Source organism: Pogona vitticeps, chromosome 4 (assembly GCF_051106095.1).
Source record: "Pogona vitticeps strain Pit_001003342236 chromosome 4, PviZW2.1, whole genome shotgun sequence".
NCBI classification, from domain to species: Eukaryota; Metazoa; Chordata; class Lepidosauria; order Squamata; family Agamidae; genus Pogona; species Pogona vitticeps.
In genome coordinates, this window is record NC_135786.1 from 88,751,164 (window position 1) to 88,764,178 (window position 13,015).

General features: G+C 39.6%; 1 long non-coding RNA gene across 1 annotated transcript in view; it reads right to left on the minus strand.

Moving 5' to 3' along the window:
- Positions 1-13,015, minus strand: part of LOC140706680 (uncharacterized) — a 21,131-nt gene continuing 8,116 nt past the window's right edge. Inside the window, exon 2 of the long non-coding RNA XR_012086484.2 lies at positions 1-9,705. This is a non-coding gene — a long non-coding RNA (uncharacterized LOC140706680). The remainder of the gene's footprint in view (positions 9,706-13,015) is intronic.

Below are 13,015 nucleotides of genomic sequence, written 5' to 3' on the forward strand. Positions count from 1 at the left end.
TTTATTTTTTTGCAGACAAAATGAAACAGGTTTAAGCAAGGAGGCTGAGCAGCGTAACCTATAAAAATTAAAAGCAACCTGGCGGGTTGGAGCGTGTGCTGCGTTTGTCTGTTGAAGCACACAGAGTTCTATTTATGGGGCTTCGTATTGGAGTCAGGGAACTGATCTGGAGGGGGGGGTGTTAGAAACAGTCAGTAAAGTAATTAAAGGGCAGTTTGGAAATTTAATAGGAACGTGTTAAAAGAAATCTTCAAAGACTTGAGTTTATTGGTTTCACCTTAATTTTTAAAAAAAGTTATTGGTTTTCCTTTAAAAAAAGTTTGAAATGTTTGTTCTGGCACTTAATATATATGGCTGTCTTGGTTTTAATATTAGTAAAAATGTAGTTTGGAACTGACCTAATAGTTTTGAGTGTACTTTGCTGGGAATTACAAACAATAAGAAGGCTGCCAAAAAGTGCATGGAAAACACCTACAAAGCCCTCTTTTTGTGCTGCTTCTTCCTAAAAGCTTTCCTGGACTCCAAAGATCACTTCATGCATAACAACATTTCTACACAGAAATAATTTCAGAGAAGGATACTCATGGCACCATTCATGGCAGTCTGACGTATTCAGTTCAATTCACTGCACAAGGTACATCAAGCCCAACTGGCGGGTTCAGTTGCCCCTTCCCATGTGGTGTAGTCAAGAAATGTAGCTTTGTCACGGTCTTCTAGAACTGTTACCCAATTAAATACACTTCCCTTGATTCTGTCTTTCTTTGGAAGGTGCAGGGCAACACGTTCAAAGGTGCATAAGTTTACTATTTTCCCCCATTTTGCCCCAAGAAGGTATTACAGTGGGATGTTCTGGAGTGGATTTTTGTATGAACAGGTGAAACAAATATGTGTATAGACCTTCACAGATAACATGGAAAGGAGAAATCATATTGGGTTAAATGTCTATGGGGTGGAGACTCTCCATTTGCATAGTTTTTCTAATAGCAAGAACTGTCTATCCTACCCATTCATACCAGGTGGGATGCCTGAGGGTGCTGACCACAAGAGTGGCCCGAAGGGAGAGGACTATGAATCGGGCCCTTTAGGTGGTCACACCTAGATTCTGGAATCAACTGCCTCCATAAATCCGCCTGGCCCCCTCACTGATAACTTTCAAAAATCATTAAAAACCTGGTTGTTTAGACAGGCATTTCCATCACTGGAAACCTGTTGAAAAGTTCAGCCACTGAATCAGTCCTGCCACCTTTAAAAATATCTAATGTTTAATGTTTAATTGTTAGTTATGTAATCGGTTCCTTGTTTTTATTTTATGATATTTATATATTGATTTTATTTTACCTGTAGTATTGTCTTATTTTTTTCTCATGATGTGGACAGCCCAAAATGGGCTCGGCTAGATGGGCAGTATACAAATCAACCAACCAACCAACCAACCAACCAACCAACCAACCAACCAACCAACCAACCAACCAACCAACCAACCAACCAACCAACCAACCAACCAACCAACCAACCAACCAACAAACAAACAAACAAACAAACAAAAATAAAATTTATCATTTCAGTCTGAGAAGAAAAACAGCAGATTGTTTTTTATCTCAACCCAAAATCGTTATCTTGTTGAAAATTTGACATCCATGGTAACCCCTTTTTCTCCAGGAATAACTTAGAATCTAAAATTACAGTCAAGATTAATGATTCCAAACATATGACAAAATCATATGCTCTCACATATTGCATGCTGAGAGCCCTTTTCTCTTAATGCTACAGGCTCATGACTGGGACATGGGATGCCTCGCCTTGAATGTGGGATTAGGTCCCTTTCTGTCTCAGTCTATGAGATGCCCCTTACAGTGCTGTACTTGTAAACTCAGTGAGATCAATAGAATTTACTCCCATTACCAGATTAACCAAGGGGCTGAAAAGGCTACAACTTTTGGATATCCTGGTTTGATCTGTTGGATATATTGCACCCTCATATGACACCTTTAAGAGGTTTTGGGTGGGAGAGACCTTTTCTGGACTGGGAGTTGCTGTTAGTCAAGTCTCCACCTCACAGTTCTTTTTCTTGCATTTTCCCAGTCAGGATTCAGTTTGTGTTCTGTCAGTATGTTAGAGTTATGGAGTCAGGGGTGAGCAGTTAAGAGGGAAGAGTTCTGTCAGCAATGTAACCAGTCAGTTAGTTAATAATGAAGTAAATTAAGCAGTTAAGCTCAGTAATGTAACAAGAGAGAGCTGGACCATAAAGAAAGCTGACCACCAAAGAATTTATGCTTTTGAATTGTGGTGCTGGAGGAGACTCTTGAGAGTCCCCTGGACTGCAAGGAGAACAAACCTATCCATTCTAGAGGAAATCAACCCTGAGTGCGCACTGGAAGCTGAGGCTCCAATACTTTGGCCATTTCATGAGAAGAGAACACTCCCAGGAAAAGACCCTGATATTGGGAAAGTGTGAAGGCAAGAGGAGAAGGCGATGTCAGAGGACGAGATGGATGGACAGTGTCATCGAAGCTACCAACATGAATGTGACCAAATTCTGAGAGGCAGTGGAAGACAGGAGGGCCTGGCGTGCTCTGGTCCAGGGGTCAAGAAGAGTCAGACACGACTTAACGACTAAACAACAACAATGTAACAACTTTTCCACAAAGTATGATGTGTGTGTTCAAATAAGAGGAATTGTGAGTAAAATGAAACCTTTCATTCTTTCTTATTTTAACCAGAATCTCTGAGTAAATATGTTTAAACAAATAAGAGGTGATCTACTAAGGGAGACTGTAGTTCAATCTGCTCTGTAGGTTCCTGCCAGAACCGTTTGTACCTACTGCATAACAAGAGGAGGTTTATTTTGATTTTTAATTAAGGCCACACTCAATTTTTCCTTACACCAAACCAACCCCTAACATGATTAACCCCAATTCTGAGTATACATACATGGAATGGTGCTGTAAAGCCATAGTCATATACACTAGGGAGTAAATGATACTGAACTCGTTCGAACTGACTTCTGAGAAAATGTGGATTGGGTTGGCCTATTAATAGAGTTTCTTAATAGGGTTGATGAGCATGCAGAAGATGAGAGGCATTTAAAAAACATGAGGAAGTTTCTTATACTAAGTGGAGAATTAGTTACAGAAGTTATGACAGTTTTAAAAATGTCAGCTTTGAAGATTTATTCCAGCCAGCACTTGGCGGAAAAAGTTACATTTTCGACTACAACTCACAGAACCCACCAGCTACGTACTAACTATGCTAGCTAGAGGAGTCTGTGAATTATAACTTCCCTGGAGTAACTTTTCCAAACTCTTTCTAAAGGCAAGCTCCCTGTTTCTCTGTAAGACGACTTCTTATGTGAGGCAGGAACAGACACATCTATTCCAGGGTCACTTATTTTAAACAACAATGAGAATAAAACAAAAGAAAAAAAACACGTACATTGTGGTATTTCTGTTGTCATGTGTGCTTTCATCTATCTATCTTATTCAACACAAGTTACTGTATTTTTCTTTGTATAAGACATCCCCATGGATAAGACATCCCCCCTGTCTAATCCAAAATTAAGAAACTAAGTGGGGCTTAGCAAGTGTAGGGGGGAAAGGATCAAGGCGTTGCAGGATCGCTTTGATCCCTGCTTTCCCCTCTACTTGTTTTTGTTCTCTCCTCAGCTTCTGTGTATAAGACAGCCCTCAGTTTTTAGTCTAAAGATTTTAGACAAAAGTATAATCTTATACATGGAAAAATATGGTATTTCCAATATGTTACAATATAATGTGTGACAAATTATGTTCTTCAAATACAGTATATCTGTTTTACTTCATTTTATTAATTATGTATATTTTTGCCTTTCCTTCAGAAGCTTTCCTTCCCCTCATATTTATTTTAGCAGCAACTCTTGTGAGGTAGGTTGGACTACCTTGGAGTGACTGGCCTGAAGTCTTCCAGTGAGGGAGGCAATTTTCCGGCTTCACTTTGTGATTTGTTTTGTGGAGCTAAACATATACTTTGTTTGTAAGTCTGGTTTCTCAGCCGTGAAAGTCTGCCTGAATCATACAGTATGTCTGGAGTACTAATTCAGCTCTAATTATATCACAAGCTATCTGCAACATGCAGTTTGGCCTTGCATCTCTGTCTCTTCTTGTGCTTGCATGAGAGTTTCCATGTGTGTTTTTGTTTCCTCTGCTCGAGTATAGTGTGTGGCAAAAGGAGAAGTGAAAAATATGGTCCGTGTTTGTATTCTGAGTTCTTGACCAGGGATTAGAAGCTTCTTCCTTCCAGGAAAGCACAAGCAGTGGATTTTCAAGTGCATTGTCGTAATACTGTACCTAATGTCAGCTTTCTTCGACGATGCATGTGCAGGTGTGCCCCCATGGGCAAAAATGCCATGTGGGAAACCAATGGTAAGAGAAGGGCCTGCTAACAGCTTTCTGGCTCCAGGGCTTATCACGTTCTTTATCTAGGCTTGGTCCCAGGTAAGTAGATGCCAAACCTTTGGTATCTTGGTCTTCACCCAGTCTCGCCCAGCATGTCCAGTGGTAAGAAACTGTGGGGCCTCGTAGCCTCTGGCTAGGAGATTCTAGAAGTAATAATGCAAAAGAGGAACTTCTCCAAGCACTAGTAATACAATCAATGTCCCCCTGTTTAGTAACTTTGCAGTGTAACCTCTCCATGTCTATTCAGTCCTAAACCCCAGTTAGTTCAAGGAGATCTAATTCTGTGCAAGGAGTAAGACCGATTTATTCACTAAGTTATGCAGAGTAAAATGTGTGTAGGATTGTGCTCTTCAAGTCACAGATATGTCAAGTCCATAAGAAGCCCACCACCCCGCATGGCTATTTCTATTTCTAATTTAGCATTTTAGCCTCACAATAGTTTCTTACTCTGAGAAACCTTGCTGGGGAGGGCTTCTGGATGTGCAGTCATCACTGGGGGTAACATTTAAGATTTTAATCTGAATATGTCTCTGTTTCTTACTGCCAAAAACATTTAGAAATTGCTTCTGGAGAGAAGATTATTACTAATGGCAAACTTGGCTCTCTCCTTCTTTTTTCTTTCTTTCTCCCTGTTTTCTAAAGACACTGCAATTTGGCCCGAAGTTGGTTTTACTGTATAGTGTACCACTTGTTTTTATTAATCCAGGCACAGCATAGAAGCACACTAAATTAAATGAAAGGAAAATGAGCACTCTGTTTACTGGAGAAACAGACCCAGATACGTATTTTGTACTTTCACTGTGAAGAAATATGTTTTTTTCATACCAAAACTGGCAAAGGCCAAAAGTGTAATCTTTGCTGGACCACTTATTTTATTGGATTCTTAATTTCCCCCTGCATTAGCATGACCCCTTTCTCTAGCTTTTCATGCCTGGTGCTTAATTACTTATCATTAGCAACATGCATGGGGGGCCCCTCTGCATATTTATAAATGTGATCATTAGTACACAGAAAGACAAAGGTTTTCTTTAGGACCCTCATTAATTATTCGGTTTTCATGGAAAAGATCATTAAGAAAAAGACAGCCCACCTGGTTAAATAATTACAGTTCAGATTTGGAAATCGTTTTGCATTTTTTTTTTACTAACTTTCTCAGTACTGAGCTTTCTAAGCATGAGACTAGGGACAACATGTTCTAAACTATGTGTTTTTCTTTTTTCCCTTTTTTGTGTTTAGGGTGGGTTTACCAGCAACACATCTCATGGTTTTTGAACCTACAACTTAGTTTAAAATAAAAATGAAACCAGAAATTCCGTTGACCAACAGTTATCTTTGAATTTGTTAGCATACATAAGCAAAAGATTGATACAAGATAATGATTGGTTTTCAGTATATGAAATTCGGTATTGCCTTGCTATTTCTGTAACATGGGTTAGGTTCAGATTGAATCATATACTTAGAAAAAAAACCATTGAAAATCAATGTGAAATGAATTAGTCATGATTCATTTGTCCCATTGATTTCATTGTGATTTAATCTGGCTCCTTCCCCATGTACATTGATGTGATTGCTGTTTATTTTCATCTCTCAATTTTTTAAAAAAAATATAGATGATTCCTCTGCTGTGGAGGACTATAGTAAAGTGTAACATGTAACTGGCTTGTGATCTAAGGAATTCTGGGAGTTGTCAAAAAGCACTAAACTTTCCTGGTTGTACTTGAATGGCACAGAAGGCACGTTTGCACCTATGAACCGAATATGGTTAGGAACCCATGCGGTGTGCATAGGTATATAAATATGTAGACATTTTATCTCTTGTTACATGCTATGGGTATACCAGTGGTGTGTCTTTCCAAAAGAGTAATACTACTGTGTAAAAATTGGAGATACCCTAATTTTAAAGATTGTAAAGAGAAAAAAAAAACAATGGAAGTCCCTGTGTTTAACTCCTTTCATCCCTAGCCCCAGTAAACTCTTAGCTTGGGTACTTGGTCTCACATAACATCTGGGTTGTTTTTTTGTATTGGCTTTCTCCATCCACCCTGAGAGTGTGTGATTTTGCTCACTCATAAAGCATACTAATCTCCTTGGAATGTTGTTCTGGAGATAGACATTTGTGCTGTTTGGGCACAAATCAAAGAGTTGGTCATGGCCTTAAAATCCCTTATATGACTCGAGGCCACACTGTCTCCCCTTGGAGTCTGCTTGGGTTTTTAAGATCATTAAAACAGGCCCTTTTCTTTTTCCCATGGTCACCAAAAGTATATCAGACAGGAGCACATCAAGTGGCATTCTTGGTGGTGGCTCCCAAGCTCTGGAATGTCCTCTAAGGAAGACTATGTTAACTCTGTCTCTGTTCTTCTTCCACTGGCAGATGAAGTCATTTTTATTCAGACAGGCATTTCATTTTTGAGCTATTTTGTTTGCTGCTATAGTCTTTTGCATTGATTATTTCTTCTTTTTTATGTATGTATTTTTGATTGATTAGATGATAAGGCTTAATTATATTTTTGTATTTTCTCTTGTATTTTCTTGTTAATTGCCTTCAACGCTATCAAAGAGTAATCTGTAAGCTAAATAAACCAATGGTTAGAATGCTGGAGTAGAAGACCAACCCTCTGTTTCTTCCTGGTTCAGCTAAGAAGTTCCTCAATCAGTCAGGTAGCTTTGAGTCACTTAAGCCACAGCTTTTGGAGGGAAATTTACTCTATCCGATTAAGCCTAACAGAATCCCTCACTATGCTTGTACTGACTGTGAGATTCTGGTAATTGTGGTCCAAAAATAACCCTTCCAAGTTCTGGAATAACTTAAAGGGACCAGTCTCCCCTAATTAATTTTTTTTTCACATTTAGTGAAAATTTAACACATACAGTATGAAGGAATGCTAATATGAAATCATGTTGCTTAGTATGATAAGTCACATTAGATAGTGGAAATTTGGTGAGTCATGACCTCAGTAAGTTCCACTGACTCAATGTCCCTACTTTAGTTGCAACTCACTGTGCTAAGCGGCAGGATTTCAGCCGCAGCCAATGTCTCTGCTGGCTGAGGATGATGTGAATCATAGTCCAAAATATCTGGAGGCTTCTGGAACAGAGAAGGCTGTGGCAAACTGACATGCATGTTGAATGTGCTGCATAAATGGGGATAATGATCTTTAGAAGCGACATGGCTGTCTGCTACAAGGCACAGATCCTGGAAATAAATGTGTAGCGAAATCAGATTTGTCATTCATATGCTGACTACATTTTGCCATTAGAGCTTTATTGGAGCAGAAGACATCCTGATAGGATAATTTCTTCCCTAGTGAAAAACCACAACTGTGAGAAAAACCTTGTCAGAGGCCCACATCTCATCTGTAAACAATTAGGCAGCTTCTGCTCCTTCAGCATGGCTTGAAAAAGCTCTGAAAAATCTGCAATCAGTTATATCTCCAATTACCATAAAAACATATTATCCATCTATTCATTTATTAATGATTCATCAGTTAACCACACATAATGAGCAAATAATTAGTAATGCGGTATAGTTGCCAAAAATGGAAGAAGTGTTGGCATTTTAAAGATGAAAAGGTTGCATTTATGCAGAAGTCTGGTGATGATAAAGTTAATACCAAAGATAATTATGAAAGGGTCTGCTCGATGTTAGAGGCTGAGGGACCACAAAATGTGCTTAATTGAACTGAAATTAATATTCTTCAAAAGCTTGCATGTTACTGCATATTAGTGCCTGGATTTGCTTGAAGATCTCCCTTCAGTGAGGTACATACAAAACAATAATACTAGTTAATAAAATGCTAGACAGCAAGACTGTGTTCTTTGTTTGCCTGGTTCAGGGCCTTTTGGAAAACAATAAATTGCATTCATGTCAGCTAAGGCCCATCCCTTTGCTAATTATCGTTTGTTGCTGAAATGACTTCTGTGAAATTGGGAGTGAGAAGAAGCATACAACCCATACAAGGGATGCTTTTCAGGCTACAGCAATAAATGTGTGTGTGAGAGAGAAAGAGAGGCCTCAGGCACACAGATGTTAAAACAGTGAATTCCCCTACAGATTAGGCTAATGGAAACCCTGTCAGAGTAAGTCAAATCCGGGTCTGTGGTCAAAATCTAATTAATGTTTCTGTATTTAAAAAAAGAATTGGGAATGCCTGCAGGTAATGAAGACTATATAAGAAAATCACCTGTTTGTAAAATTGTAGTGTGAATAGTAAGTAACACCAAGCGATTGCTTTACAGCGTAGCACCTGTTAGTTAAACAGCTCAGTGTAATGAATTTAATATACCGTGTTATTTGTGAGGTTGGCCAGATCAACCCAGGAAGCAGCAACCTTTGATTTTAGGAGAAATAGCTGAAGTCGATTTTTGGGACTCTGGGAGAAATGGTTATTATTCCTTTGCCCAGTCTCATCCAGAGGAGTATCTGACAAGTGTCAAACACCCTCTGATTATATGGCACTGATGGAGCCCTGTTGACATTCTCCATTTAGGAAGCAAATAAGACGCCAGATTGTACCCCAAAATGGTCCAGATTGCTGGATTATACTAGAAAAAGAACAAAATATTGTCCTTCATAGTTTAGGCTGAGAATAGTGCTGGCATGAGTTTTCACAGCTGCGCTGCATGTATCCGGCATAATAACAAATTAAACAAACTTCTAATGTAGCAATCTTTCCATTTTCACAGGCATTCAAAATTCCTCCTGCATATTAACAAATAGCATTGTGAGCTGGAGAAGCCTTACATTTCAGATAAATGAAACTCTGTTCTAACATATAGTCTTCAGATTGGGTGTTATTAAAGAAATAAATTTTGAAACAGCGAGGAGCTGAGAATTTTTAAATTTCAATTATTTAACTCTGAGATAACTCTCTAGTGCATGGGAAATGCATGATTTTGGGGAAGGTATCCCTCCCAGAGCCTTGAAACTATTAACTTGCATAGGCAATGGTGATCGAAGCTGCCAAGACAAGAAAAAGAATAATAAAAATGCTTGAAAAAACATTAAAGAGCAACTTGGCAATATTTACACCACTGTTAAGATCCCTGCATAAAATCTACTGCACAAAGTCATTTAGCTTCTTTGGGGAGTTTTTCTTCTTTCTTTCTTTCTTTCTTTCTTTCTTTCTTTCTTTCTTTCTTTCTTTCTTTCTTTCTTTCTTTCTTTCTTTCTTTCTTTTGGCTGGTCAGGAATCACAAGGCTGTCAGATGTACTGTCTGAGTGTAATCATTCTGTGGCTTTTTAGAGATGAGATGCTCCTTCTCTAGACACTTGTTTCTGTGGTGTACAAAGAAAGAAAAGGAACAAAAAATCAAGATCTATGAGATTTTTCAAAATATATGGGACTTGAACTTGTCACCCACAAAATGTTGGGTAATTTTACAGTGTTCATGGCTCAAGTCAGAAGGCATGTGAGGTAAACCAGTTTTCTGAGCATTGGCTACATTGAGGTACTGCACAATTTCTGGAGCATCTAGGTTGGTCAAGGAACTAATGTGACTATATCACCAAAGGTCCTCCTGATGAGTTTATTTATTTATTTGTCCCATTTATAGGCCACTTTTCTCCTGATAAAGGGACTCAAGGCAGATCACAATGTTAAAAAAGTAAATTAAATTCGATAAATTATACATTAAAAACAATTAAACTTTAATAGTAAAATACATCAAATAATTAAATACATGTCAAACTTTAAAAAGAAACCTAACTTAATAACAGCATTCAAGGGCTCAGCTGTGATTGTTAAAAAACTGCCTGAAGAGGTGGGTCTTCAGCTGGCAGCAGAGGGATAAAAGGGAGAGGGGCAACTTGACCTCCTGAAGGAGAATGTTCCATAATCTGTTAGTCCTCTCTCATGTCTACATCAACTATGCCTGTGCTAGCAATGGGATTGATGAATTTGCAAGCTTTGTTCATGCTACACCAACCATCCAATCAGTGAGAGGAGCTATGATGTGCCTCACTCCATCTATTCAATCGAATGTTGCTTCCAAGTGCCTGAATGTTGACCTGTTAGCTGATTGAGGTATAGAGCCTTTACAGGGATTACCCATCTCTTCCTAATGTTAATCAGACATGAATGCTGCTCCCCAGGATAAAGTATCTGCCCTTCACTTGAAGCACAATACTGTTTTAATACTGCTCAGTTTTAAAACCTTACTGCTTAGCTTCAAGGTTGCATACTGAAGATGACACAGTTCCACACCTAAGCCTGAAGGCTCTTGATGTTGAGCAAAGCCAGGAGCAGCAACACCGATTAATTCAGTCAGGCAGTAGTGCCTTTGTGTGGATGTCATAATTTCCTTACTTACTAATGACTCAAATTATCAGAGGTCAGCACTGTGTGTGCGCCTCATGATAATCAGGTGTGCCAAGATAGAGAAGACCCAGTACACAGGTGCCCTTAGTAACATCACACAGCTGAAATGCTGTCATATTTCACATTACCTTATAATCTGGAGACAATCTCATGACAATCTGAAACCTTCAGTATGTTGTAGATGAGAAGAATAGCGGGTGTTGCATATTCTATAGGTTATTGTTTATGATGTAGAGTAGTGGTTCCCAACCTTGGGTCTCCAGATGTTCTTGGACTACAACTTCCAGAAATCCTGGCCAACAGAGCTAGTGGTGAAGGCTTCTGGAGTCTTTAGTCTGAGAACATCTGCGGACCCAAGTTTGGGAACCACTGATGTAGATCTTCATGTGGTGAACGTGCAAAGGCAGATCATTCTGGCTTCATAGGAAGAATATTGGACACCAGTAAGACTGGTGTGGCTCCTTGCATCAGCCAAACAAGGAGCTATTTATTGTTTGAGTGTTTGCTTTCCTCTTCCTTTCCTATCCTTTCCCTTTTTTCTATCATAGCTGTTTAACTGAAACATAAAGATAAGTATTGTGTTTACCTTTCATTAACTGTACAGTGGTTAGGAAATTCTAGGCATTTCTTGAACTGTCCTGCCAGATATTGCTGAAGTACAATCCCCAACATTTTCTCCTTCGACTGTGCTGGCTAGGGTTAGTGGAAGCTGCAGTCCAATAACATCTAGAGGGCTGCATCTGTGCCATGCCTGCTGTAAGCAATGGTGGTGGCGAGGGTGAAAAGCACTCATATTTTCCAGTTTTGATACTCCCATTGTTAAGGAGTTGAAATTGTACAGACATGTTGAGTCAGACTTGACAATATGCTCAGCAGGCAAATAGCCTCCCCACTTCCTCCACACACAATGTAATTTCCTCAGATAGGAGTCCTAGTAATCAGATGCTTAAATTAAGTCTCTATGTTAACTTTGCAGTATGAAATTGCAAACCAAAGCTCCCTGGACTGCAAGGTACAGAGAGAGTGAAAGTCCTATGAAAAACATGACATCTCTCAGCATTTAAGGAGGCCCTGATTCTAAAGACATGCTACCTTTAGCATCTAGTTTGAATCTTAGACCAAGATCCCATAGATTGCCTGTGGAGCACATTCATAGAGATCATGGGGCTCCTTGGGGCCCTGCTGGTGACCAGGATGGTGCTGGGGTCTTCTGGCCTCTGCAAAACTGCCCAGGAGCCTCCAGCATCCCCTGGCCAGTAAATAGATGTCCCAGCTCTTGATAGTTATGGTGGAAACAGAGTTGAGGCTGGCAGATTGGGAACTTGCATTACCTTTTCAAAGAAAATGCCTTCTTGTATTACCTTCAAAAAAAGATAATCTCACTTACACAACCAGAGGTGGGGTAAGCATAATGCACTTAATGTTTAGTTCATCTGTTTGCCAGTGGCAGGAGACAGTTACGGCATTTGGAAACACCTTGGGCAGAACATTATTTCAGAAATGTGACCAACCACCTATGACCTGGTACTCTTGGGGTTGCATGTAGGAGTGGGAATGCAGAAGCACCATGAAATGAACTAGTGCATGTAAGCAATTCTGGGTGTGCAGCCAATTCTCCTCTCCTCTCTCCCTTCAGAGCTTCCCTTCCTCCCTTCCTCTCCTCTCTCCCTTAAGGCCCAACATAAATGCAATGGGGACTGCATCTTTCTCTTTCTCTCTTGCCGTGGCAAAGGGTGGAATTGGGATGGGAGCTTTTACTCTCTGTTTCAGTGTGAGAGCCCCAACAACTACCACCAGTTAATATTTGTAATTTCAAGAGAAGCTTCAATTGGTGCTGACAAGGGCATACAATATTGTGAAATACAAGCGGCAGTTTCAGAGAGGTGACTTCTATTAGGACTGTGGCAGGAAGAGAAAGGGTTAAAACTTCCTCTTCTTGCCTGCTTGCAGTGGAGGGGATGATCAGGCTTCCCAGTGACAACTCTTCACACAACAAAAATACATTTTATTGCAATTCATGGCTGTAGCATTGTGTTTAGTTCAGCACTCCTTTTGTTTGGAAACCTAAACACTGAAGGCCTGTTGTTTGGACTGATCACAGGAGAATATTCGAGACCTTCCTGCTGTTCTGCTTCCTGTTTCCTGGAGGCTTTTGAGTTGAGTGTCGCCATTTTCTTGTGTTAATTTTTAAAATAAGGCAATGCAGTTTGGGCCTAAACAGCTTGGGAACAGATGACTTGCAAAACGGCCTTTTCCTGAATGGATCCA